The 27,421-nt window shown below is 45.4% G+C and overlaps 6 non-coding genes across 6 annotated transcripts; all 6 read right to left on the bottom strand.

The window, feature by feature from the left end:
- Positions 1-18,568: 18,568 nt before the first annotated feature.
- Positions 18,569-18,640, bottom strand: TRNAC-GCA (transfer RNA cysteine (anticodon GCA)). The gene has a single exon. It is a non-coding gene; the product is annotated as a tRNA-Cys (tRNA).
- Positions 18,641-20,994: 2,354 nt separating this feature from the next.
- Positions 20,995-21,066, bottom strand: TRNAC-GCA (transfer RNA cysteine (anticodon GCA)). Its single transcript has one exon. It is a non-coding gene; the product is annotated as a tRNA-Cys (tRNA).
- Positions 21,067-22,389: 1,323 nt separating this feature from the next.
- Positions 22,390-22,461, bottom strand: TRNAC-GCA (transfer RNA cysteine (anticodon GCA)). The gene has a single exon. It is a non-coding gene; the product is annotated as a tRNA-Cys (tRNA).
- Positions 22,462-25,294: 2,833 nt separating this feature from the next.
- TRNAC-GCA (transfer RNA cysteine (anticodon GCA)) lies at positions 25,295-25,366 on the bottom strand. Its single transcript has one exon. It is a non-coding gene; the product is annotated as a tRNA-Cys (tRNA).
- Positions 25,367-25,884: 518 nt separating this feature from the next.
- Positions 25,885-25,956, bottom strand: TRNAC-GCA (transfer RNA cysteine (anticodon GCA)). Its single transcript has one exon. It is a non-coding gene; the product is annotated as a tRNA-Cys (tRNA).
- A 564-nt stretch (positions 25,957-26,520) lies between these two features.
- On the bottom strand, positions 26,521-26,592 carry TRNAC-GCA (transfer RNA cysteine (anticodon GCA)). The gene has a single exon. It is a non-coding gene; the product is annotated as a tRNA-Cys (tRNA).
- Between the last annotated feature and the right edge of the window lie 829 nt (positions 26,593-27,421).

The following is a 27,421-nucleotide window of genomic DNA, read 5'->3' as shown; positions in this document are numbered from 1 at the left end:
TGGCTCTATAGCTTAATTCCTTTTTATTTCATATTTTTGGAGACAAGATGATCATTTTAAAATAGTGCTTTTATTTTTTATTTTTTTTACTTCATTCACAGCGAGACATAAATTACATTACAGTTACGATGGTTGCAACAATACCAAATTTAATTTAATTTTGTTTTAGGTTTTTCTACTTTTTCACAATGAAAATTTTTTTTTCCATACTGCATTGACCTTGCAGGTTTAAGAAGTTACAGAAGGAGTCTGGTTATGTGTGTCAACCAGATTCCACTGATGACCTTAACCCATTAGTGACCAGCCCATAGTGTTTTTACATCCTAGCCAAGTGGGCTTTAATCCCTGAGGACGTAAAAACATGCATCATGCCGGGATTAAAGCCTCGTGGGCTGTGGACGTGACAGCTCCATGCCCGGAGGTAGCCGACAACAGAGAGCTGTCTTCCCGGGCTGCGGGGAGCCCCCCCCCCGGCAACGCGATTAGTGCTATCCAATTGCAAAAAAGTTTTTAAAAAGTTAAAAAAAAATTCAACTGCCCTCATAGATCGGATCCATGGAGGCAGCTGAAATTACTCACCCCTGTCCTCCATGCTGTACCCCGGTGATCTGGTCCTCCGGGACCAGATGCCGTCCTTCTGTGCATGAGTGCTAGGCAGCATTATGTCAGCCACATGTGCAGAAGGTGGAGAGCAAGAGGAAAATTTGAAATCTTCTGGCTACCGGCTCCTGAAGGTAGTCAGGAGGCAGGAGATGTCACAGGGGACCATGGTGAGCAGTCCCCAGGCCCGTGATCGCCATTATATAATGGATAACGGTGATCACGGAAAAGTGAAAACAAGTTAAAGTTTCACCTCCCCTCATAGATCAGATCCATGAGGAGGAGGCGAAAATGCTCACACCCATCCTCCACGATCTCCGTCGGCGATTTACTGCTGCCGCAGGCTTCTGCGCATGCGCCGATGTGGCGCGCATGCACAGAGGGCCAGAGAGCCTGGCAAATTTAAAGTTCCCCTGCAACTGGCTGTCAAAGATAGCCAACTGCAGGGAAATGTGACCGGGGACCACTGCATGCGGTTTCCAGTCACATGATCACCGTTATCCATTGGATAACAGTGATCATGTAAAGTTAAAAGGTGTAAAAAAAAAAAAAAGTTTAAAAATTAAAATTTCATCTCCGCTTACGGATCATATCCGTGAGGGGAGATGGAATTACATACCCAAGGTCCCCGGATTTGTCCCCCGAGGGGATCTTTATCCGCGGACCTTACCCTGGCTACGGCACATAGTGGCGGATGCATGCGCAAAAGTCAAGGATTGCCTGGGAAATTTAAAATCTCCCTGCTCCTGGCTACTGAAGGTAGCCGAGGGTCTGAAGATGTCACTGGGGCCAGCGGTATGCGGTTCCTGGTCATGTGGTCGTCGTTATCCAATGGATAATGGCGATCACGTAAAAGTTTTTAAAAAAGGGGAACTTTCATCTCCCCTCACCGATGCGATTGGTGAGAAGAGATACACGTCTTACCAGAGGCCTCTGTATTTGAACCCTGATGCAATCATCCTCCATGGACCATTCCGTCTTCTGCACATGTGCCCGCCAGCAAAATGCCAGACTCATGCGCAGGAGCCGGGGAGCACAGGAAATTTTAAATCTCCTTACTCTCAGCCACCAACAGTCACAGAGAGCCTGGAGCAGTGACCGGTGGCCTTGTAAAGTGGTCCCTGGTCAGATCATAAAAAGGTAGCGATTTACCATTAGGCCGGTCTCACATGACTGAATAGAAATTGCAGATTCTGCATGCATTTGATCAGCAGTAATACATGGATCAATCTCATCAATCTCAATACATGGATAGCCTCAGCAAGCTTAGGAAGCCTCACAGTACGCCACTTTTCACACCCCATCCCTGCCACTGAGGTCAAGAAATACCACCCAAAAAAAGCATGGAAGGAGGAGGGATACCCGGTTTTATTGCCCCATGTGCCCATCCCAACCAGGAATTACCATAATTACCCCTGTCTTTGGACATACCAGTTTACATAAGTACTATTATCTAAGATTTAGGGAATAGCAAAAAATGGGGATGGGGGATTATTTTTAGGGAGCCAATTTTTTTTCTGCACAAGTGCTCAATGGGGCCACGAATTTATTCAGTTGTGCCCTGAAATCCAAAAGGTGTTCCCTAGCCATGTGTCCTATAAGTATATTAGGGCCACAATGGGTATGTTTATGAACACGGGACAAACAAGGGGATCCATTTTGGGGTGTAAGTCTTCATTTATATGTGTGTGCTGTACAAAAGGGAGTGAATTTCTTACCGAAAATTACTTTTTTCCGAGTCATCCTGACGGCAGACATGGAGGTTGCACCTTGACCTTGTAGGGACAGGAAGCAAGAGACTTCAAAAGGCTCCTCCTGCCTCCCATTCACCAGTGTCTTCTAAATTACTTACATGGACATGTCGTGGTTAACCAAGGAAGATTTTTATTGCTCCGAGACAAAATTAACATGGTTAGTTCTATTTGAACATAAACAATAAGAGGGTAGCTTACCCGGATTAAACAAAGGAAATATGCACAAATTTACCGCATAAACAGAAATGTCCACCATAAGAGCCTCTGGGCTACCGGTTCGTGCCTGCATAGACGTAGATATAATCGTGTGAATTTTTGGGAGGGAAATACGTGCCGTCAGGATGACTCGGAAAAAAGGAATTTTCGGTAAGAAATTCACTCCCTTTTCCCCGCGTCATCCTGACGGCAGACATGGAGTATACCAGATTAACTCTTTAGGGAGGGACCACTGCTTGCTGGACCTTTCTCCTGAAAGAGAGATCGGAGGAGAGGTCCGTATTCAGCCTGTAATGTTTTGCGAAGGTGTGCAGGTTGGACCATGTGGCTGCCTTACAAATTTGGTCCGGCATCGCCATAGCCCTCTCTGCCCAGGAGCAGGATACTGCCCTGGCCTTGAGTCTTTCCGGGATAGTTCTGTTGCAGGAAGAGTAGGCCTGCTGGATGGTGGATTTTATTCAGTGGCTAATGGATCTTCTAGAAGCCGCTCTTCCTCTGCCCGGCCCCTGGAATTGGACAAAAAGACAGTTAGCCTTCCTGAAGGAGGAGGTCTGCTCTAAGTAGCATAAAATGGCCCTCCTTACTTCCAGGGTATGGTAGTCTCTTTCCCTATCGTTTTGGGGATTTTGACAGAAGGATGGGAGAATAATTTCTTGCTGTCTATGGAATTTTGAGGCTACCTTTGGGAGAAAGAAGGGGTCTGTTTTTAGTATGACCCTATCGTCCTGGATTAATAGGTAAGGTGTCTTACAAGATAGGGCCTGGAGCTCGCTCACGCGCCTTGCTGTTGTGATAGCTACCAAGAACACAGTTTTAAACGTGAGGAACCCAATTGGTATCTGCTCGATAGGCTCAAAGTGATCTTTGCACAGATTTTGGAGGACTAAGTTTAGGTCCCATGGAGGGACCATACTACGGCTAACTGGCCTCATTCTTTCTGCCGCTTTCATAAACCTGCGGATTAGTCTATGATCCGCTAGGGGCTGATCTAGAATGGCCGAGAGTGCTGATACCTGCACTTTCAGGGTTCCCGGTCTTAGGTTTTTGTCTACAACCTCCTGGAGGAAATCCAAAATCTCCGCCACTGAAGTGTCGAGATTGGAGACTTCCAGCCCCCTCCAGGAGGAGAATCTTTTCCAGATTTTATTATAAATAGCTGAGGTCACGGGTTTTCTGGACAGGCGTAACGTCGATGACTCTAGAGGACAGACCTTGTCTTAGTAGCGTCTGTTCCTCAATATCCAGACCGCGAGGTTCAGTCTCTTTAAGTTGGGGCACAGAACTGGGCCCTGCACTAGAAGATCCTTCCTGGATGGAAGGCGGATTGGCTCTGTGATGGCGAGTTTTAGGAGTACCGGAAACCATGCCCTTTTTTCCCCAGTGTGGAGCGATTAGGATCAGCGTGATGTTGCTCTGCTGGACCTTCTGAAGAACTCTCGGGATCAGGGGTATGGGAGGGAAGGCGTATGCCAGACTGAAATCCCAACTCTGGGAAAAGGCGTCTAACCCCTCGGCCCTGTCCCTCGGATCTAGGGAAAAGTAGGCAGGGCATTTTGAGTTTTTGCTGCTCGCGAACAGGTCCACCTGTGGACTGCCCCAGGTTTCTGTAATAAGACGAAACCCCTCTTGATTCAGCGACCATTCTCCGGGGTCCAGGCGTCTTCGACTGAGGAAGTCGGCTGTCTGGTTCTGGGACCCTTTGAGGTGGACCGCTGTCAGGGATTGTACCGTGGTCTTGGCCCATCTGAAGATCTGGGCTGTTAATTTCAGCAGGTGAACGTTTCTGGTGCCCCCCTGGTGGCGAATAAGTGAAACGGCGGTCACATTATCAGAGAAGACTTTTATATGTCTCTTCTTTAGGATATCCTGAGTTCTGTGAAGCGCTTCCCAGATGGCCCTAAGTTCTCTGAAGTTAGATGTCTGCGCACGCAGCGTCGGCCCCCACTCGCCCTGGAGCAGGCGCTGCCCCACTTGCGCTCCCCAGCCAGACTGGCGCGCATCGGTTACTACAGAGATGAAGGGTTCTGCCACCCATGGGGACTCAGCTTCTAGAGTGTCGGTTGACCGCCACCAGCGGAGGGACCTTAAGACAGATGATGACATGGGCATTCTCCTATCCAGAGAGATAGATGTCCCATCCCAGTTACCCAGGATGGCTCTGTAGTGTTCTAGAGTGCGCCTGGGCCCAAGGGATAATGCCAATGGAGGAGGTCATGAGGCCCAGGAGCCTCATTGCGTCCCTAATTGCCATTTGCTTCTTCTGGCCGCCCTCCTGTGCTGCCAGTCTAAGACTTTCCTGTCTGGGTGGAGGCAAAGACAAGGTCTGTGATACTGAGTCTATCTGCACCCCCAGGAAGGTTTTCCGTGTCTCGGGGAGAAGACTAGACTTGGGGAAGTTAACTATCCACCCCAATCTCTGAAACAGAGGACTCTGCTAGTATTGTCTCTGAGGATCTTGGATGAGGAGGCGATCACCAGGAAGTCGTCCAGGTACGGGATGATATTTATACCTGCTACATGGAGATGCGCCACCATCTCTGCCACTATTTTAGAGAATATTCTGGGTACTGTAGAGATGCCAAAGGGTAGGCACTGGAATTGAAAATGGTGTACCGGCCCTCTATTCTGATGGCAAACCTCAGGTATTTATGATGTTCTGGCAGGACTGGGACGTGGTAGTACGCGTCTTTTAGGTAGACGGTACTCATAAAGTCCCCTCTTTCGATCAGGGTTACCGCTGGCCTGACTGTTTCCATTTTAAACCTTTTGTAGGTAATACATTTATTCAGGCCCTTCAGATTAAGAATCATCCGGAAACTGCCGTTTGGCTTTTTTATCAGAAATAGAGGCGAGTAGAATCCCTGGCCCTGCTCTACTGTGGGGACCTGAACTACCGCTCCCATTTGCAGCAGCTTAGAGATTTCATTTTTAAAGATGTCCTGCATGGCAGGGGATTGTGTGGGGGTGACTGAAGAAATTGGGGGGCCGGGTGAAGAATTCTATTCTGTACCCCTGGGCTATGAGCTGCAGGACCCACAGGTTATCTGTAATCTCTTGCCATTCTCGGGAAAAGTTCAATAGTCTGCCCCCCACCTGGTACTCTTCTATAGGGGTAGGGGTTGTTTTTGTCTTACCCTTGCCTCCTTTGGGGTAGGACCAGCGCCCCGTCTTTCCTTTGCCCAGGTATGGCTTGAAGGATGGCTGGCGTTTGTAGGGAAATCCTGTTCTTGCTTGATCCGGAAAACTGTGGGTTTTGTCGGTAGCTCTTTTTAGGATCTCCTCCAAATCCGCGCCAAAAATGTGCTGGCCATGAAAGGGGATGGAACACAATCTTCCTTTGGAGGCCGTATCTGCCTTCCACGTTTTCAGCCAGACTGCCCGCCTGGCCATGTTGGACAATGCGGCGCTTCTGGCCACCAGCCTCATGGACTCGGCGGATGCGTCTGCCAGGAAGCCTGTTGCTGATTTTAGTAAAGGCATGCATTCCAGTAACGCCTCTCTGGGGGCCTTCTGTTTAATCTGGTCGTTGAGTTCCCCTAACCAGAGGAACATCGACCTCGCCACAGAAGTCGCTGCGATGTTCGACTCCAGCGTATAGGCCGTTGTTTGCCAGGCCCATTTCATCAAGGCATCAACCCTGTTGTCCATCGGGTCTTTAAGATGAGGAGTCCTCAAATGGCAGGGCTGTCTTTTTGGCCATTCCGGCCACTTGTGCGTCCACCTTGGGGACCTCTTCGTAGACGCTCACACCTTCCTCCGCGAAGCGGAGTCTTTCTTTGTACTCGCGGGACAAGTAAAGATGTCTGTCCACGCAAGCCCATTCATGCATGATTACTTTTTTCAGAGTATCATTAACTGGAAACCCGATGCGATTCCTTGGCCTGAGCCCGCCGAACATGTCGTCCTGTATGGAACTTGGCTCGACCACATCCTCTAGCTTCATTGTATCCCTGACGGCTCTGATCAGGTCATCCAGGTCCCCGGATGAGAAATAGTACTTCTTATTCTCATCCTTGGTGTCAGAGGGACGGTCCAAGAGTTCACCGTCTGACAGGTCGCCCAGGGATTGCTCAGAGTCTGAGCTCGACAGCAGTATGTGGCTCGCTCTTTTAGTGGCACTTCTTTCACGTTGGGCTGGGGGGAGACTGGAGATCGATGCCCGGACCTCCTCCCTGACTAGGGATCTAATATCATCCCTAAATGCGGCCTGTTCATCCGTAAGGATCTTGGAGGTACAGTCCTGGCATAGCGGTTTTTTATACGCCTTGTCTAATTTATTAAGGCACAGGGGGCATTTCTTGTATTTTTTCCTAAAGTCCTGCTTAGACCGGGTGGATTCCCTGTCCTGCAAAAGACACATGCATGCACATAAGGGAAAACCCCTACACAATGCTAAATCCCTGGGCATAACATCCCTGCAGCAAGTCACACTTACGGTTTGCAGGGCTTCCATCTCTGATTCCTTTGTAGTCATACTTGCCAGAAGTGTAGATCAGGCAGACAGACTAATCCTTCTCTGAAGGTGTGCTGTCAGTGGAAGCTTGCCAGGGGGTCTCCATTTTTAAATCTCCCACTGTTCCAGGTCAGCTGACGGCGTCTGACATCACCACGTCACGCCGCGTCATTAGCTCCGCCTCCCGACGTTGCGCGCGGCTGCGCCGGCATGCCTGGAGGAGAGAGGCATCTGAGCCTATGGCCCGCCGCTCTCCCCGGGTGAAACGCTGCACGGAAGCCCGTGGAAGAAGCAGGAGGGGACTCAAGGACCTCTGGTCCGCCGCTCCAATGCGCTTTGTGGTGGTGAACCCCGGGCGGTCAGACCTGTGGCCCGCCGTGCCCCCGGACCGCGCTGACTCTCCGGAGGGGAGGTGAGAGGGGAAGCAGCCCTGTGGACCGTCAGCCCCGCTGTCAGCAAGATTTCCTTACTGGAAAGAAGGTGAGAGGGGAAGCGGCCCCGTGGACCGTCAATCCCGGCTGTTATCCTGTGGCTCCCTGGAGGGAGCTCCTCTTGCATGTCCCTGTAGGGACAGGAAGCACTGGTGAATGGGAGGCAGGAGGAGCCTTTTGAAGTTTCTTGCTTCCTGTCCCTACAAGGTCAGGGTGCGGGCAGACGAGCGCATAAACGGCGCGTTTTTGCGACCAAACGTATATACGTGACCATCTGAGGCAATGGTTTCGAATGTATTCGTTCACATGGGCGATTTTACGGCGCATAAAAACGGCAATTCGAAAAAAAACGGAACATATGCGACCAAAATACGCGCCAACGCATATTCGATCGCCGAAAAGACCGTTTGCAAAGTAGGAACAAACGAAAATACGCTTTCTAGCTCTGGTCGTGATCGGTGAAAAACGATCGCTCGATTATACGTTGCGCTCGTGCGAACGTAAATACGCCTACGCTCGTCTGCCGGCACCCTTAAGGTGCAACCTCCATGTCTGCCGTCAGGATGACGCCGGGAAAAAAACAGTTTTTAAAATGACACAATTACCAAAAAAAAAATGAAAATCTTAATTATTTCCTTCTGCTTTGCTTATAATTATTAAAAACTGTGGGGTCAAAATACACAGTACACCCCTAGAGGAATTTGATAAGGGGTCTAGTTTTCAAAATAGGGTCATTTGTGGGGGTTATCCATCGTTTTGGCCACTCAATGCCTCTACAAGTTGGCAATGTGGCCTGGAATTTATTCAGTTGGGCCCTGAAATCCAACGGGTGCTCCTTCCATGATAGGCCTAGCCAAGTGTCCTGTAAGTAGATTAGGACCACAATGGGTAGGTGTCATAGAAACGGGAAATTTGGCAGGAGCATTGATTATGTCATAAATAGGAAACGCTAATGGGTCCCAACTCCATTATTCAATTCTATGCGCAAAAGAATTAGCGTCCAAATTTTACGTACGGAATCTAATTTTCTCACTTCCCGATGTCATAGAAACAGGAAATTTGGCACAAGCATTGATTATGTCATAAATAGGAAATGCTAATGGGTCTCAACTCCATTATTCAATTCTATGCGCAAAAGAATTAGCGTCCAAATTTTACGTACATAATCTAAATCTCTCACTTCCCAATGTAATAGAAACATGAAATTTGGCACTGGCATTGATTATGTCATAAATAGGAAAAGGTAATGTGTCCCAACTCGATTATTCAATTCTATGCGCAAAAGAATTAGCGTCCAGAATTTTACGTACGGAATCTAATTTTCTCGCTTTCCGGTGTCATAGAAACGTGAAATTTGGCACAAGCATTGATTATGTCATAAATAGGAAAAGTTCATAGGTCCCAACTCGATTATTCAATTCTAGCGCAAAAGAATTAGCGTCCAAATTTTACGTGCGGAATGTAATTTTTTCACTTTCCGGTGTCATAGAAACGGGAAATTTGGCACGAGCATTGATTATGTCATAAATAGGAAAAGTTAATAGGTCCCAACTCCATTATTCAATTCTATGCGCAAAAGAATTAGCGTCCAAATTTTATGTACGTAATCTAATTCTCTCACTTCCTGATGTCATTTTATATAAAGTAAATGTCACATGGTTACCTCCACGTGGCGTTTCCTGGGTAACGCAGAGAATTATGCAAAATGGTGAACATATGTTTTTCCGGTATCTCTAAAGTAAGCACGACTTCATAAGATTTTCCGTGTGAACACCAGATAAACACCAGTACCAAATTAACTCGGGCGAAGCCGGGTATATCAGCTAGTTGGTATATATACTTTCAATGGTTGCTCACCAGAACGTTTTTTGCAGCCAACCGATATACGCGACCATCTGAGGCATTGGTCTCTAATGCATTCGTTCACATGGGCGAATATGCAGCGAGTAAATACGTTGGACCGTTAAAAATGGAATATATGCGACCGAAATACGGCCCGCGTATATATAATGGCTAAAAACATAGTTCTGGAATTATCTTTTGCCCGATATATGGCGGCGGCTCCCATAGACTCCTATGGGAGCTGGAAACAAAAGGTAAGCATATTAGCAGCAGCCAATGCTGCAAAAAGCTTACAGGTGCCTCTATATAGGCAATGGAAGACATCCCGAGGATTTTTGCAGAGTGAGGGTTTTCTGGGTGTGACATATTTTTTTGCTAAAAACATTGCTCCCAGTCGCGTGAATGGGCGAGAAAATGCTGGCCATGATGGCGAAAAAAATGGCTGTTCATGCAATTTAATAAAAAAATGGTTTGGTACCGTGTTAGGGCGCCCACCCACTGGCGTTTGCGATTTCCGTGCGTGAAAAACGCCGCGTTTTCCCTGCATTTTTCGCTGCGTTTTCGCGGCGTTTCCATTAATTTCCATTGACTTTCATGGGTGCATTAGGAGAAAAATAAGGACACATATGCAACTGACAGTTCCTATGTTAAAAAACGCCACGCAACGCAACGCAAAACGCCAGTGGGTGGGAGTACATTCAATTCTAATTGCACTTGAGAAAAAACGCAAAACGCAGAGAAACGCAAATCGCCAGTGGGTGGGCGCCCTTAGTCAGTAGACCAATGTGTGATTATTCTCAGAGCGAGAAACCAAGTGATCTTGTATATATGATACCTTTTAGGGCGCCCACCCACTGGCGAAAAAACGCCGCGAAAAACACGGGAAAAACGCCGCGAAAACGCGGCGTTTTTCACGCACGGAAATCGCAAACGCCAGTGGGTGGGCGCCCTTAATGGCTAACAAAAATGCATGATGTTACAGCAAGATTTCAGGGATATCTCGCCCCCTTCGTCAGGCTATTGATCGAAACTAGTTTGGATGGCACATAATAACATACAGATGTAGAGGGGAGGGGAGGAGAACACATTCCTCTAGATCTAAATAAGGGCGAGCACCCACTGGCGTTTTTTTACCTGCGTTTTGCGTTTTGCGTTTTGCGTTTTTCCTGCACAGGCATAGAGATAACATGTGTTCCTGTCCACTGGCGTTTTTTTTGCGTTGCGTTTGCGTTTTTAACATAGGAACTGTCAGTTGCATATGTGTCCTTATTTTTCTCCATGGAAATTAATGGAAAAGCCGCGAAAACGCCGCGAAAAACGCCGCGAAAACGCCGCGGAAAACGCCGCGAAAAACGCCGCGAAAACGCTGCGTTTTTTTCCCGCGGAAAACGCAAACGCCAGTGGGTGCTCGCCCTAAGGGCTCCCACCCACTGGCCTTTTTTTTCTCCACTGCGATGCAATTCTAAAGTTAAAGTCTCGCATCGCAGTGCGAGAAAAACGCAGGCAGAAATCCCAAAATCGCTGGGATATCGCTGCGACATCACCAGTCTTTTCAATGGGGCCAGCGGCAGCAGCGCTAGCCCCATTGAAAAGATATGGAGAATGCCGCTGACTTCTGCAACAGCTGTGACAGCTGTCACAGCTGTGGCAGAAGTCAGCGGCATGCTATCCCATTGAAAGCAGTGGTTTCTGACAAGCCCTGCAGAATGATTATCGGAGAAGAGCTTGAAATATAAGCCCTTCCCCGATAATCATAAAAAAGTGGCTAAAAAAAATAATAAAAAAGTTACTCACCTCTCCTGCTGTCAGCTGCGTCCTCGGGCTGGCTCCCCGGCACTGCTACTGAGCTCTTTCAGCAGACGGGGATTTAAAAATCCCCGCCTCCTGAAAGGGCTGTGCAGATTGGCTGAGGGCTCAGCCAATAGCAGCTACTGCTTAGCTATTGGCTGAGCGCTCAGCCAATGGCAGATAGCTCTTAGCTATTCATTCATGCTGATTTTTAAATCCCCGTCTGCTAAAAGAGCTCAGTAGCAGTTCCGGGGAGCCAGCCGGAGGACGCGGCTGACTGCAGGAGAGGTGAGTAACTTTTTTATTATTTTTTTAACCACTTTTTTATGATTATCGGGGAAGGGTTTATATTTCAAGCCCTTCTCCGATAATCATTCTGCAGGGCTTGTCAGAAACCACTGCTTTCAATGGGATCGGCAGCAGTGCCGATCCCATTGAAAGCAATGGGATAGCATGCCGCTGACTTCAGCCACAGCTGTGACAGCTGTCACAGCTGTGGCAGAAGTCAGTGGCATTCTCCATATCTTTTCAATGGGGCTAGCGCTGCTGCCACTGGCTCCATTGAAAAGACTGTTGCAGCGATATCGCTGCAATTTCTCGCACTGCTCTGCGAGAGTTTTCACTTACTCTCGCAGCGCAGTGGAGAAAAAAAGTGGGTGGGAGCCCTAAGGGCTCCTGCACACTTCTGTTTTTTTCACGCATTATAGCTTGCCTTTTTTTCATGCTATATTGCTGCTTTTTTTTCCACGCGATTGTCAATGGGACTTTCTAATGTTAACGCTTTGCAAGTTGGTGCGTTTTTAACATTAAAAAGTCCCATTGACAATCGCGTGAAAAAAAAGCAGCAATATAGCATGAAAAAAAGGCAAACTATAACGCGTGAAAAAAAATGCAAGTGTGCAGGAGCCCATATGGCATAAAAAAAAGGAAGCTATAAACGCGTGAAAAAAACGCAAGTGGGTTGGAACCCTAAGGGACTTTCTAATGTTAAAAACGCACCAACTTGCAAAGCGTTTTTAACATTAGAAAGTCCCATTGACAATCGCCTGAAAAAAAGCAGCAATATAGCATGAAAAAAGGCAAGCTATAACGCGTGAAAAAAACGCAAGTGTGCAGGAGCCCATATAGCATGAAAAAAGGCAAGCTATAATGCGTAAAAAAAAACCGCAAGTGGGTTGGAGCCGTTTTCCGCGGCGTTTCCGCGGCGTTTTTCGCGGCGTTTTCCGCGGCGTTTCCGCGGCGTTTTCGCGGCTTTCCATTAATTTCCATGGAGAAAAATAAGGACACATATGCAACTGACAGTTCCTATGTTAAAAACGCAAACGCAACGCAAAAAAAAACGCCAGTGGACAGGAACACATGTTATCTCTATGCCTGTGCAGGAAAAACGCAAAACGCAAAACGCAAAACGCAGGTAAAAAAACGCCAGTGGGTGCTCGCCCTAAATGTGACTAAAATTATGACAACTGCAAAAAAATGGCCCAATTCAAAATTGACAGTGAGTCACAGAATGTGTACGAGGCTTCATCTTCCTTGGCTCAAAAATTGACTAAGGTGGAGAATCTTTGCCAGAAATAAAACATAGGATAGCATTGGGGCGAAGCATGATGCTAAACATGGACAAAATCTGGAAAAGTAGGGATATCGGTATAGCAACTAAACGCAGATAGTGCAAACCCACGTTTTCCCCGTAGCCATGTATGGATGTGAATGCTGGACTGCGAAAAAAGCTGATAGGAGGATTGATGCGTTTGAGCTGTGATATTGGCCAAAACTGCTGTGCATGCCCTGGATGGCGAAAATAACAAACAGCGAAGTCCTGAATTGTATAAGACCCGATATATCACGGGAGGGGAAGATGACCAGACTAAGGGCGCCCACCCACTGGTGTTTGCGATTTCCGTGCGTGAAAAACGCCGCGTTTTCGCGGCGTTTTTCCCGCGTTTTTCGCGGCGTTTTCGCGGCGTTTCCATTAATTTCCATTGACTTTCATGGGTGCATTAGGAGAAAAATAAGGACACATATGCAACTGACAGTTCCTATGTTAAAAAAGGCCACGCAACGCAACGCAAAACGCCAGTGGGTGGGAGTACATTCAATTCTAATTGCACTTGAGAAAAAACGCAAAACGCAGAGAAACGCAAATCGCCAGTGGGTGTGCGCCCTTAGGCTCACGTATTTTTGGCCATGTAATGTGAACAGAGTTGCTAGAAAAATCTAAAATGCTTTGACAGATCAGTGGCAAAAGAAGACCTGGCTGCCAAAAGGACATGATGGCTTGATACTGTCAAAGCTGATACTGGCATGTATATCACACAACTAAAATAAGCAGTGCAAAACCAAACAACATGGAGGGAGCTCGCCTTTAGGGTTGTCGAGGGTCGTGAGCAACTAAACAGCTAAAAGCAACAACAACATGGACACTTTGAATCTCTAGGGATGCCATTCAGTCTCTGCAATGCTCCCGCTGCCTTCCAACACTTCATCAATGACGTTGTTATGTCTGCAAAGGACATGCTGGACCAGCAACTGCAGTTGTGCACAATTGCTCACAGTGCGGAGACCAAAACAAACTGACAAATAAACGGGAAGTCTTTACCTAACCACGTAACGAACAAGGGAGAGGGCCCTGTCTGACATGGCAGACTGATCGCGTCGATAGATGCGGGCCTGCACTTGTCCTGGGGCTTAAATAACCCTACTTAGCCAAACTGATAGTGACAAAACAAAATACAGCACTTAGCTTTAGTAGAATAAGCTACAGCACACAGAGCCGTTCAAAGTAAGTAACCGTGGACACCACGCCGTCCACAGGAGCCACTATCTGCTAGCTCAGAAAGTGAGCAAATGACAATTTACAGCACCTTAGCTTCCTCTCCATCTTAGCTAAATAGCTAGCTAATTATCCACAGATGTGAGCACACTGTGTCACACCTACTAAGCTAGAAGGTGCAGAACCATGTCTAAAACCCACACCGGACTCTGTCAACCCAGCAGCGATCCCAGCACTGCTGCAACAGACGTATTTCGAGACCTGTTGGAAAAATTCCTAGTGGCATCTCTCAACGACATCCTCAATTTTTCTGATAACTTGGAGGAACATCGCAAGCACTCTCAGGTGATCCTGTAGTAACTCTAAAAGAATACTCTGTACATTAAACTAGAAAATGGTGAGTTCAAACAGGGCCAAATACAATTCCTGGGATACATGATCTTCCCAGACAGCCTCAGTATGAACCCTAGCAAGATTAAAGCCATCCTGGACTGGCCCATTCCAAGAAATCTGAAGGAAGTACAGCACCAGATCAGCGTTGCAAACTTTTACAGAAAATTTATTAAGGACTTCTCAATGGTTATCGCTCCCATTACCTCCCTCATGAAGAAAGCGCACAAGTTCTCCTGTCCCCGGAGGCACAAGTTGCTTTGAAGAAAATAAAGACTCTGTTTACATCAGCACCAGTACTGAATCACCCAAGACCAGAAGTGATGACTTAGAATAAAAGAAATAATTTTATTAGGAAGGTAATTAAAATAGAACACGTAGGGGCACAACAAAGAAAAGAATAATGTGACAAACGTCAAAACACATAAGGCGCAGTTGCTGAGACTCAGTGTCAGGTAACGCAGCTATTGGTCTGTTGAAAAAGGTGTCTTTAACATGACCAAGACGATCCAAAGCGTTGAAAACTGACATATAGGACCCTTAGGGTTGAAAACCACTGAAATCCCTATCCCAATTGGTAACATCAATGATAGAAGGATGGGTATAGGAGATATTGTGGATCAACCAAATCCAAAGGGATTATGTATTAACGGCTGCCAATTGGTTTCTCACTGGTTAGTAGTGTTGTGTGATCAAAACACACCCAGTGAGCTTCATAATGGCAGCTATATTAGGGTTTCTTCGCAACTGTCTAAAAAAGGGAATTGGTTTCAATAATTCGAGTCTTCTCATATGAGAGTCGAAATTGATCCCAATCTTAGAATGTTTCACAGGTGAGCCTTTGGCACTAGTATTTGAGCCAAAGACTGTCTTTCATAGGAAAGTTTCTCAAAGATACATGAGATTTAACGGGGCTCAGATTCCAGACCCATAACTACAATTTTAATTCTATACTCTGTTATTATTCGTTTCTGCTCGACGCGTTTCACCACTTGATTGGGTGGATCATCAGGAGCATTAAGAATTATATGGACGAGATTATAGAGTCTAAATAGACGGGGTAGTAAAGAAACAAGTGTCCTGACGTAGAGAGAACAACTGTTTCGGCAGATATATTGGGGAGCAGCCAATGCCTTTAGTGGATTTGTGTCAGGTCTTTAACACCAACGAGATATGCAGCTAGAGCGGCGTCCCGCTTAAGTATGCAGAATGATGTTGGGCTATAGGTCTCTATCTGAATCTTTATAGTGTAAAAGAAAGAGATAGTTCAATCCACGTCCCACTTGTGTATTCGTAGTGGGGCGTTAGGCTGATGTCCTGGAGGTATTTTTACCAAAGGCAGGGATTGAGTCAGGTCTATATCAATACCGAAATATACGGTTAAAGCGGCGTCACACTTAAGTACACAGAGTGACGCTGAGCTATAGGTCTCTGTCCTAAGCTTTCGTAGTATCAAAGACAGAGATAGCTCAATCAGCGTCCCACTTATATGTTCATAGTGGGGCGCTAAGCTGGTGTTCTGAAAGTATTTTTTTCCCTTTTTGTCCCAAGAGGCAGAGATTAGGATATAGGGCTGCCTCTTAGTTAAAGGGGTTTGGTAGGCCTGCTCAAATCTTGTAAGATTATGCCCCAATTAGAGTCTGCTACTTCACAGAACTTCGGGTAGGCATGTGTATCAAGATAGTTCTATGTCTAGAGCATAGTCGATAGTAATTCGAAATAAAGCTCCAAATTAACACATGTCAGCTATAGAAAGAACTAGTCTATTTCTAGCTCAATTGCCCAGAAGCTGTCTAGAGATTCCCACCCAGACCTCTTTTCCATAGAATGACAGAAGAAGGTAGATGGATACAAGATAAAAATAAAAAAGGCTGGTGTCCGTAGCCCAGATGGTAGGCTAGGGAATTTCTGCTCCCCAATATATCTGCCGAAACAGTTGTTCTCTCTACGTCAGGAGGACACTTGTTTCTTTACTACCCCGTCTATTTAGACTCTACAATCTCGTCCATATAATTCTTAATGCTCCTGATGATCCACCCAATCAAGTGGTGAAACGCGTCGAGCAGAAACGAATAATAACAGAGTATAGAATTAAAATTGTAGTTATGGGTCTGGAATCTGAGCCCCGTTAAATCTCATGTATCTTTGAGAAACTTTCCTATGAAAGACAGTCTTTGGCTCAAATACTAGTGCCAAAGGCTCACCTGTGAAACATTCTAAGATTGGGATCAATTTCGACTCTCATATGAGAAGACTCGAATTATTGAAACCAATTCCCTTTTTTAGACAGTTGCGAAGAAACCCTAATATAGCTGCCATTATGAAGCTCACTGGGTGTGTTTTGATCACACAACACTACTAACCAGTGAGAAACCAATTGGCAGCCGTTAATACATAATCCCTTTGGATTTGGTTGATCCACAATATCTCCTATACCCATCCTTCTATCATTGATGTTACCAATTGGGATAGGGATTTCAGTGGTTTTCAACCCTAAGGGTCCTATATGTCAGTTTTCAACGCTTTGGATCGTCTTGGTCATGTTAAAGACACCTTTTTCAACAGACCAATAGCTGCGTTACCTGAAACTGAGTCTCAGCAACTGCGCCTTATGTGTTTTGACGCTTGTCACATTATTCTTTTCTTTGTTGTGCCCCTATGTGTTCTATTTTAATTACCTTCCTAATAAAATTATTTCTTTTATTCTAAGTCACCAGTGTGATACGGCCTTATACGTAATTCTTGGAGACTTTTTTCTGACGGCCCCCTCTGTGAATTAAGACCAGAAGTGACTTTTATTATTGAGGTGGATGCCTCTGACTCCGCAATGGGAGCTATCCTGTCACAACGAGTTGAAGGAAAGACGCAACTACTATGACTAAGAATGGTTACACTTGAAATGCATAGGTGCTGTTGTGTGCACGTCTGTGCGGCATGCAAGCACCACGCTCAGCACGGAACCAGGGTGACGTTCACAACTGCAGTTGATAATAATATGCACTGTAGAACAGTGCGCACCACAACAGGAGTACGAAAAAGCAGTATGTGAGGCCCATGCGACAAAAGAGTACTACGCTCAGCATGGCGTCAGAGAACGTACACATTGCTGGAAAGTGACGCACACCGTGCTATGCTGAACAGTACCACCACACCAAGGAGAAGAAAGTTTGGCTCTATGGGCTCACACCCACTTGCGTTTTTTTAACGTTGCGATATCGCTACGTTTTTTTAAAGGGATTGTCAATGGTACTTTCTAATGTTAAAAACCCATCGCAAGTTGGAGCTTTCCAATTTCTCTGTGATGCTTTTTTAACATTAGAAAGTCCCATTGACAATCACAAGAAAAAAAAAACGCAGCGATATCGCTGCCGGTGAGAGCGTAGAAGATCTTTTCCTATTTAAAAAATAATTCTCCATGATAAAACTGCTCAAGGATAACAAATTGGAATATAAACGCCTTGTTGAAGAGTATTAGAATAGCTGTCACGTAGGGGGGCACCCGGGAACTCTCGATCTGAGATCGAATGCTCTTCCCCTGAGCTATGAGTCCTTGGCTTATAATTGTGCTCACTGGTTCTTAAAAAGTAATGTTCTGAGGAAACCAATTTCTCAAAAGCAAGGTTGCTTGATGAAATACCTAAAAATGTAGATTGCCAGTGAGAGAGTGGATGACCAGTTCTGCATGAGAAATGTGCTCAATGGTAACAAGTTGAAGAAGAGCTTTCTTGAAAGGTAATCGTCTCGTTGAATAGCATGAGTAAAGCTGGCACTTGAAGGGGGCACCTGGATTTGTAGCAGGGACCTCTCGATCTGCAGTCGAATGCTCTTCCACTGAGCTATGCTCCCTTGGCTTATGATTGTGCTCACTGGTTCTTAAAAATTAATGTTCTTCAAGTGCCGGCTTTACTCATGATATTCAACGAGACGGTTACCTTTTAAGAAAGCTCTTCTTCAACTTGTTACCCTTGAGCACATTTCTCATGCAGAACTGGTCATCCACTCTCTCACTGGCAATATTCATTGGTAGGGATTTCAACAAGCATCCTTACTTTTGAGATATTGGTTTCCTCAGAACATTACTTTTTAAGAACCAGTGAGCACAATCACAAGCCAAGGGGGCATAGCTTCAAATCCGGGTGCCCCCTTCAAGTGCCAGCTTTAGTCATGCTATTCAACGAGACGGTTACCTTTCCAAGAAAGCTCTTCTTGAGTGGATGACAAGTTCTGCATGAGAAATAGGCTCAAGGATAACTAGTTGAAGAAGAGCTTTCTTGGAAAGGTAACCATATCGTTGGATGGCATTAGTAAAGCTGGCACTTGAAGGGGGCACCCGGATTTGAACCAGGGACCTCTCGATCTGCAGTCGAATGCTCTTCCACTGAGCTATACCCCCTTGGCTTATGATTGGGCTCACTGGTTCTTAAAAAGTAATGTTCTGAGGAAACCAATTTCTCAAAAGTAAGGATGCTTGTTGAAATCCCTACCAATAAAGATTGCCCAGTGAGAGAGTGGACGACCAGTTCCTGTTTAGTTCTGCATGAGAAATGTGCTCAAGTGTAAGAAGTTGAAGAACAGCTTTCTTGGAAAGGTAACCGTCTCGTTGAATAGCATGAGTAAAGCTGGCACTTGAAGGGGGCACCCGGATTTGAAGCTATGCCCCCTTGGCTTATGAATGTGCTCACTGGTTCTTAAAAAGTAATGTTCTGAGGAAACCAATTTCTCCAAAGTAAGGATGCTTGTTGAAATGCAGATTGCCAGTGAGAGAGTGGACGACCAGTTCTGCATGAGAAATGTGCTCAAGGGTAACAAGTTGAAGAAAAACTTTCTTGAAAGGTTACCGTCTCGTTGAATAGCATGAGTAAAGCTGGCACTTGAAGGGGGCACCCGGATTTGAAGCTATGCCCCCTTGGCTTGTGATTGTGCTCACTGGTTCTTAAAAAGTAATGTTCTGAGGAAACCAATATCTCAAAAGAAAGGATGCTTGTTGAAATCCCTACCAATGAAGATTGCCAGTGAGAGAGTGGATGACAAGTTCTGCATGAGAAAAATGCTCAAGGGTAACAAGTTGAAGAAGAGCTACTTGGAAAGGTAACCATATCGTTGGATGGCATTAGTAAAGCTGGCACTTGAGGGGGGCACCCTAGTTTGAGCCAGGGACCTCTCGATCTGCAGTCGAATGGTCATCCACTGAGCTATACCCCCTTGGCTTATGATTGTGATCAGTGGTTCTTAAAAAGTAATGTTCTGAGGAAACCAATTTCTCAAAAGTAAGGATGCTTGTTGAAATCACTAGCAATGAAGATTGCCAGTGAGAGAGTGGATGACAAGTTCTGCATGAGAAAGATGCTCAAGGGTAACAAGTTGAAGGAGAGCTTTCTTGGAAAGGTAACCATATCGTTGGATGGCATTAGTAAAGCTGGCACTTGAAGGGGGCACCCGGATTTGAACGAGGGACCTCGCGATCTGCAGTCGAATGCTCTTCCACTGAGCTATACCCCCTTGGCTTATGATTGGGCTCACTGGTTCTTAAAAAGTAATGTTCTGAGGAAAAGAATTTCTCAAAAGTAAGGATGCTTGTTGAAATCCCTACCAATGAAGATTGCCAGTGAGAGAGTGGATGACAAGTTCTGCATGAGAAAAATGCTCAAGGGTAACAAGTTGAAGGAGAGCTTTGTTGGAAAGGTAACCATATCGTTGGATGGCATTAGTAAAGCTGGCACTTGAAGGGGGCACCCAGATTTGAAGCTATGCCCCCTTGGCTTATGATTGGGCTCACTGGTTCTTAAAAAGTAATGTTCTGAGGAAACCAATTTCTCAAAAGTAAGGATGCTTGTTGAAATCCCTACCAATGAAGATTGCCAGTGAGAGAGTGGATGACAAGTTCTGCATGAGAAAAAGGCTCAAGGGTAACAAGTTGAAGGAGAGCTTTCTTGGAAAGGTAACCATATCGTTGGATGGCATTAGTAAAGCTGGCACTTGAAGGGGGCACCCAGATTTGAAGCTATGCCCCCTTGGCTTATGATTGGGCTCACTGGTTCTTAAAAAGTAATGTTCTGAGGAAACCAATTTCTCAAAAGTAAGGATGCTTGTTGAAATCCCTACCAATGAAGATTGCCAGTGAGAGAGTGGATGACAAGTTCTGCATGAGAAAAATGCTCAAGGGTAACAAGTTGAAGGAGAGCTTTCTTGGAAAGGTAACCATATCGTTGGATGGCATTAGTAAAGCTGGCACTTGAAGGGGGCACCCAGATTTGAAGCTATGCCCCCTTGGCTTATGATTGGGCTCACTGGTTCTTAAAAAGTAATGTTCTGAGGAAACCAATTTCTCAAAAGTAAGGATGCTTGTTGAAATCCCTACCAATGAAGATTGCCAGTGAGAGAGTGGATGACAAGTTCTGCATGAGAAATAGGCTCAAGGGTAACAAGTTGAAGGAGAGCTTTCTTGGAAAGGTAACCATATCGTTGGATGGCATTAGTAAAGCTGGCACTTGAAGGGGGCACCCAGATTTGAAGCTATGCCCCCTTGGCTTATGATTGGGCTCACTGGTTCTTAAAAAGTAATGTTCTGAGGAAACCAATTTCTCAAAAGTAAGGATGCTTGTTTTTGGAATCCCTACCAATGAAGATTGCCAGTGAGAGAGTGGATGACTCTGCATGAGAAATAGGCTCAAGGGTAACAAGTTGAAGGAGAGCTTTCTTGGAAAGGTAACCATATCGTTGGATGGCATTAGTAAAGCTGGCACTTGAAGGGGGCACCCGGATTTGAACCAGGGACCTCTCGATCTGCAGTCGAATGCTCTTCCACTGAGCTATACCCCCTTGGCTTATGATTGGGCTCACTGGTTCTAAAAAAGTAATGTTCTGAGGAAACCAATTTCTCAAAAGTAAGGATGCTTGTTGAAATCCCTACCAATAAAGATTGCCAGTGAGAGAGTGGATGACTCTGCATGAGAAATAGGCTCACAGGTAACAAGTTGAAGGAGAGCTTTCTTGGAAAGGTAACCATATCGTTGAATAGCATGAGTAAAGCTGGCACTTGAAGGGGGCACCCAGATTTGAAGCTATGCCCCCTTGGCTTATGATTGGGCTCACTGGTTCTTAAAAAGTAATGTTCTGAGGAAACCAATTTCTCAAAAGTAAGGATGCTTGTTGAAATCCCTACCAATGAAGATTGCCAGTGAGAGAGTGGATGACAAGTTCTGCATGAGAAAAATGCTCAAGGGTAACAAGTTGAAGGAGAGCTTTCTTGGAAAGGTAACCATATCGTTGGACGGCATTAGTAAAGCTGGCACTTGAAGGGTGCACCCGGATTTGAACCAGGGACCTCTCGATCTGCAGTCGAATGCTCTTCCACTGAGCTATACCCCCTTGGCTTATGATTGGGCTCACTGGTTCTAAAAAAGTAATGTTCTGAGGAAACCAATTTCTCAAAAGTAAGGATGCTTGTTGAAATCCCTACCAATAAAGATTGCCAGTGAGAGAGTGGATGACTCTGCATGAGAAATAGGCTCACAGGTAACAAGTTGAAGGAGAGCTTTCTTGGAAAGGTAACCATATCGTTGAATAGCATGAGTAAAGCTGGCACTTGAAGGGGGCACCCAGATTTGAAGCTATGCCCCCTTGGCTTATGATTGGGCTCACTGGTTCTTAAAAAGTAATGTTCTGAGGAAACCAATTTCTCAAAAGTAAGGATGCTTGTTGAAATCCCTACCAATGAAGATTGCCAGTGAGAGAGTGGATGACAAGTTCTGCATGAGAAAAATGCTCAAGGGTAACAAGTTGAAGGAGAGCTTTCTTGGAAAGGTAACCATATCGTTGGACGGCATTAGTAAAGCTGGCACTTGAAGGGTGCACCCGGATTTGAACCAGGGACCTCTCGATCTGCAGTCGAATGCTCTTCCACTGAGCTATACCCCCTTGGCTTATGATTGGGCTCACTGGTTCTTAAAAAGTAATATTCTGAGGAAAAGAATTTCTCAAAAGTAAGGATGCTTGTTGAAATCCCTACCAATGAAGATTGCCAGTGAGAGAGTGGATGACAAGTTCTGCATGAGAAAAATACTCAAGGGTAACAAGTTGAAGGAGAGCTTTCTTGGAAAGGTAACCATATCGTTGGATGGCATTAGTAAAGCTGGCACTTGAAGGGGGCACCCGGATTTGAACCAGGGACCTCTCGATCTGCAGTCGAATGCTCTTCCACTGAGCTATACCCCCTTGGCTTATGATGGGGCTCACTGGTTCTTAAAAAGTAATGTTCTGGGGAAAAGAATTTCTCAAAAGTAAGGATGCTTGTTGAAATCCCTACCAATGAAGATTGCCAGTGAGAGAGTGGATGACAAGTTCTGCATGAGAAAAATACTCAAGGGTAACAAGTTGAAGGAGAGCTTTCTTGGAAAGGTAACCACATCGTTGGATGGCATTAGTAAAGCTGGCACTTGAAGGGAGCACCCGGATTTGAACAAGGGACCTCGCGATCTGCAGTCGAATGCTCTTCCACTGAGCTATACCCCCTTGGCTTATGATTGGGCTCACTGGTTCTTAAAAAGTAATGTTCTGAGGAAACCAATTTCTCAAAAGTAAGGATGCTTGTTGAAATCCCTACCAATAAAGATTGCCAGTGAGAGAGTGGATGACTCTGCATGAGAAATAGGCTCAAGGGTAACAAGTTGAAGGAGAGCTTTCTTGGAAAGGTAACCATATCGTTGAATAGCATGAGTAAAGCTGGCACTTGAAGGGGGCACCCAGATTTGAAGCTATGCCCCCTTGGCTTATGATTGGGCTCACTGGTTCTTAAAAAGTAATGTTCTGAGGAAACCAATTTCTCAAAAGTAAGGATGCTTGTTGAAATCCCTACCAATGAAGATTGCCAGTGAGAGAGTGGATGACAAGTTCTGCATGAGAAAAATGCTCAAGGGTAACAAGTTGAAGGAGAGCTTTCTTGGAAAGGTAACCATATCGTTGAATAGCATGAGTAAAGCTGGCACTTGAAGGGGGCACCCAGATTTGAAGCTATGCCCCCTTGGCTTATGATTGGGCTCACTGGTTCTTAAAAAGTAATGTTCTGAGGAAACCAATTTCTCAAAAGTAAGGATGCTTGTTGAAATCCCTACCAATGAAGATTGCCAGTGAGAGAGTGGATGACAAGTTCTGCATGAGAAAAATACTCAAGAGTAACAAGTTGAAGGAGAGCTTTCTTGGAAAGGTAACCATATCGTTGGATGGCATTAGTAAAGCTGGCACTTGAAGGTGGCACCCGTTGGATGGCATTAGTAAAGCTGGCACTTGAAGGGGGCACGCGGATTTGAACCAGGGACCTCTCGATCTGCAGTCGAATGCTCTTCCACTGAGCTATACCCCCTTGGTTTAGGATTGGGCTCACTGGTTCTTAAAAAGTAATGTTCTGAGGAAAAGAATTTCTCAAAAGTAAGGATGCTTGTTGAAATCCCTACCAATGAAGATTGCCAGTGAGAGAGTGGATGACAAGTTCTGCATGAGAAAAATACTCAAGGGTAACAAGTTGAAGGAGAGCTTTCTTGGAAAGGTAACCATATCGTTGGATGGCATTAGTAAAGCTGGCACTTGAAGGTGGCACCCGTTGGATGGCATTAGTAAAGCTGGCACTTGAAGGGGGCACCCGGATTTGAACCAGGGACCTCGCGATCTGCAGTCGAATGCTCTTCCACTGAGCTATACCCCCTTGGCTTATGATTGGGCTCACTGGTTCTAAAAAAGTAATGTTCTGAGGAAACCAATTTCTCAAAAGTAAGGATGCTTGTTGAAATCCCTACCAATAAAGATTGCCAGTGAGAGAGTGGATGACTCTGCATGAGAAATAGGCTCAAGGGTAACAAGTTGAAGAAGAGCTTTCTTGGAAAGGTAACCATATCGTTGAATAGCATGAGTAAAGCTGGCACTTGAAGGGGGCACCCAGATTTGAAGCTATGCCCCCTTGGCTTATGATTGGGCTCACTGGTTCTTAAAAAGTAATGTTCTGAGGAAACTAATTTCTCAAAAGTAAGGATGCTTGTTGAAATCCCTACCAATGAAGATTGCCAGTGAGAGAGTGGATGACAAGTTCTGCATGAGAAAAATGCTCAAGGGTAACAAGTTGAAGGAGAGCTTTCTTGGAAAGGTAACCATATCGTTGGATAGCATTAGTAAAGCTGGCACTTGAAGGGGGCACCCGAATTTGAACCAGGGACCTCGCGATCTGCAGTCGAATGCTCTTCCACTGAGCTATGATTGGGCTCACTGGTACTTAAAAAGTAATGTTCTTAGGAAACCAATTTCTCAAAAGTAAGGATGCTTGTTGAAATCCCTACCAATAAAGATTGCCAGTGAGAGAGTGGATGACTCTGCATGAGAAAAAGGCTCAAGGGTAACAAGTTGAAGAAGAGCTTTCTTGGAAAGGTAACCATATCGTTGAATAGCATGAGTAAAGCTGGCACTTGAAGGGGGCACCCAGATTTGAAGCTATGCCCCCTTGGCTTATGATTGGGCTCACTGGTTCTTAAAAAGTAATGTTCTGAGGAAACCAATTTCTCAAAAGTAAGGATGCTTGTTGAAATCCCTACCAATGAAGATTGCCAGTGAGAGAGTGGATGACAAGTTCTGCATGAGAAAAATGCTCAAGGGTAACAAGTTGAAGGAGAGCTTTCTTGGAAAGGTAACCATATCGTTGGATGGCATTAGTAAAACTGGCACTTGAAGGTGGCACCCGTTGGATGGCATTAGTAAATCTGGCACTTGAAGGGGGCACCCGGATTTGAACCAGGGACCTCTCGATCTGCAGTTGAATACTCTTCCACTGAGCTATACCCCCTTGGCTTATGATTGGGCTCACTGGTTCTTAAAAAGTAATGTTCTGAGGAAAAGAATTTCTCAAAAGTAAGGATGCTTGTTGAAATCCCTACCAATGAAGATTGCCAGTGAGAGAGTGGATGACAAGTTCTGCATGAGAAAAATACTCAAGGGTAACAAGTTGAAGGAGAGCTTTCTTGGAAAGGTAACCATATCGTTGGATGGCATTAGTAAAGCTGGCACTTGAAGGGGGCACCCGGATTTGAACCAGGGACCTCTCGATCTGCAGTCGAATGCTCTTCCACTGAGCTATACCCCCTTGGCTTATGATTGGGCTCACTGGTTCTTAAAAAGTAATGTTTTGAGGAAAAGAATTTCTCAAAAGTAAGGATGCTTGTTGAAATCCCTACCAATGAAGATTGCCAGTGAGAGAGTGGATGACAAGTTCTGCATGAGAAAAATGCTCAAGGGTAACAAGTTGAAGGAGAGCTTTCTTGGAAAGGTAACCATATCGTTGGATGGCATTAGTAAAGCTGGCACTTGAAGGTGGCACCCTGATTTGAACCAGAGACCTCTTGATCTGCAGTCGAATGCTCTTCCACTGAGCTATACCCCCTTGGCTTATGACTGGGCTCACTGGTTCTTAAAAAGTAATGTTCTGAGGAAACCAATTTCTCAAAAGTAAGGATGCTTGTTGAAATCCCTACCAATAAAGATTGCCAGTGAGAGAGTGGATGACTCTGCATGAGAAATAGGCTCAAGGGTAACAAGTTGAAGGAGAGCTTTCTTGGAAAGGTAACCATATCGTTGGATGGCATTAGTAAAGCTGGCACTTGAAGGGGGTACCCGGATTTGAACCAGGGACCTCTCGATCTGCAGTCGAATGCTCTTCCACTGAGCTATACCCCCTTGGCTTATGATTGGGCTCACTGGTTCTTAAAAAGTAATGTTCTGAGGAAAAGAATTTCTCAAAAGTAAGGATGCTTGTTGAAATCCCTACCAATGAAGATTGCCAGTGAGAGAGTGGATGACAAGTTCTGCATGAGAAAAATACTCAAGGGTAACAAGTTGAAGGAGAGCTTTCTTGGAAAGGTAACCATATCGTTGGATGGCATTAGTAAAACTGGCACTTGAAGGTGGCACCCGTTGGACGGCATTAGTAAATCTGGCACTTGAAGGGGGCACCCGGATTTGAACCAGGGACCTCTCGATCTGCAGTTGAATACTCTTCCACTGAGCTATACCCCCTTGGCTTATGATTGGGCTCACTGGTTCTTAAAAAGTAATGTTCTGAGGAAAAGAATTTCTCAAAAGTAAGGATGCTTGTTGAAATCCATACCAATGAAGATTGCCAGTGAGAGAGTGGATGACAAGTTCTGCATGAGAAAAATACTCAAGGGTAACAAGTTGAAGGAGAGCTTTCTTGGAAAGGTAACCATATCGTAGGATGGCATTAGTAAAGCTGGCACTTGAAGGGGGCACCCGGATTTGAACCAGGGACCTCTCGATCTGCAGTCGAATGCTCTTCCACTGAGCTATACCCCCTTGGCTTATGATTGGGCTCACTGGTTCTTAAAAAGTAATGTTTTGAGGAAAAGAATTTCTCAAAAGTAAGGATGCTTGTTGAAATCCCTACCAATGAAGATTGCCAGTGAGAGAGTGGATGACAAGTTCTGCATGAGAAAAATGCTCAAGGGTAACAAGTTGAAGGAGAGCTTTCTTGGAAAGGTAACCATATCGTTGGATGGCATTAGTAAAGCTGGCACTTGAAGGTGGCACCCGGATTTGAACCAGAGACCTCTTGATCTGCAGTCGAATGCTCTTCCACTGAGCTATACCCCCTTGGCTTATGACTGGGCTCACTGGTTCTTAAAAAGTAATGTTCTGAGGAAACCAATTTCTCAAAAGTAAGGATGCTTGTTGAAATCCCTACCAATAAAGATTGCCAGTGAGAGAGTGGATGACTCTGCATGAGAAATAGGCTCAAGGGTAACAAGTTGAAGGAGAGCTTTCTTGGAAAGGTAACCATATCGTTGGATGGCATTAGTAAAGCTGGCACTTGAAGGTGGCACCCAGATTTGAAGCTATGCCCCCTTGGCTTATGATTGGGCTCACTGGTTCTTAAAAAGTAATGTTCTGAGGAAACCAATTTCTCAAAAGTAAGGATGCTTGTTGAAATCCCTACCAATGAAGATTGCCAGTGAGAGAGTGGATGACAAGTTCTGCATGAGAAAAATGCTCAAGGGTAACAAGTTGAAGGAGAGCTTTCTTGGAAAGGTAACCATATCGTTGGATGGCATTAGTAAAACTGGCACTTGAAGGTGGCACCCGTTGGATGGCATTAGTAAATCTGGCACTTGAAGGGGGCACCCGG

Source organism: Eleutherodactylus coqui, chromosome 13 (assembly GCF_035609145.1).
Source record: "Eleutherodactylus coqui strain aEleCoq1 chromosome 13, aEleCoq1.hap1, whole genome shotgun sequence".
NCBI classification, from domain to species: domain Eukaryota; kingdom Metazoa; phylum Chordata; class Amphibia; order Anura; family Eleutherodactylidae; genus Eleutherodactylus; species Eleutherodactylus coqui.
This window is presented reverse-complemented; position numbering and strand designations above follow the sequence as displayed.